The sequence below is a fragment of the Mus caroli genome, chromosome 11, assembly GCF_900094665.2.
Source record: "Mus caroli chromosome 11, CAROLI_EIJ_v1.1, whole genome shotgun sequence".
NCBI lineage: Eukaryota > Metazoa > Chordata > Mammalia > Rodentia > Muridae > Mus > Mus caroli.
The window spans coordinates 48,328,924-48,330,010 of record NC_034580.1 but is presented as its reverse complement, the minus strand read 5'-3'; the positions used below and the strand labels follow the sequence as shown (position 1 = coordinate 48,330,010).

The following is a 1,087-nucleotide window of genomic DNA, read 5'->3' as shown; positions in this document are numbered from 1 at the left end:
AGTTCGAGGCCAGCCTGGTCTACAGAGTGAGTTCCAGGACAGCCAGGGCTATACAGAGAAACCCTGTCTCGAAAAACCAAAAAAAAAAAAAAAGTAAACTAGAATTACATATTGATAAACACTTAGAGTAGATCCAGTGAAAAGTACCAAGTTTTAACAAATGAGAAGAAATGTATGATCCCATTTGCCATAATTAAACACTGGGGAAGTAAATGAGGTCGGGGAAAAAGTAAGAAGGAGGCAATCTTAAGAGAAAATGAAAAGGTTAGGGTTTCTAGCCAGCTATTTTGGGGCATGTAAGCATCTCAAAACTGGGTGTGGTGATGCACTCCTATAACTCTAGAGGACAGAGACAGAGACAGGAGGATCTCTTGAGTACCAAGTCAGTTTAGGCTACATATTGAGAGCCTGCTTCAAAAACCACTGTCAGACCCAGGCAGTAGTGGTGAATGCCTTTAATCTCAGCATGAAGGAAACAAGGGCAGACAGATCTCTTGTGAGTTCAAGACCATCTTGGTCTATACCATAAGTTCCAGGACAGTCAGGGCTACACAGAGAAATCCAATTTCAAAACCAAAAAACAACCAAACCTTACTGTCATGTTCCTTTTATTTATCTGTAGCTACAGCTATAAGGTAGAACTAAATAGCCATACAGATGTAAGGTTTGACTGCTGTAAGTTGTCTTGTGACCTCCACATGTATACTATAGCTTTCCTATGCCTCCTATACACATGGTAAGTAAGTAAACATAGATAAATTCTTGTTTCATCTCTTGCATTAAGAACACACACACATGCTGGTAACACTCAGACATCTGCAATGGCTGACCTCACCAGTGTTAATCTACACACTTCTTAGTGCACACATTCTCTACAGCCATCTTCCCCAAGAGACTGAGAAGTGAAGAGTGGAGGTAACAAGGAGGCTGCAGAGAACCCCAGGCTTTCTCTTTATCCAGACCAGAAGACTCAGGAAGAATAAGTAAGAGCCGGGCATGGTGGCACACGCCTTTAATCCCAGCACTCTGGAGGCAGAGGCAGGCGGATTTCTGAGTTCGAGGCCAGCCTGGTCTACAAAGTGAGTTC

General features: G+C 42.8%; 1 protein-coding gene across 3 annotated transcripts in view; it reads right to left on the bottom strand.

Moving 5' to 3' along the window:
* Aff4 (AF4/FMR2 family member 4) overlaps positions 1–1,087 on the bottom strand; it is a 77,534-nt gene that overhangs the window by 30,249 nt on the left and 46,198 nt on the right. The gene's annotated exons all lie outside the window — the stretch shown is intronic.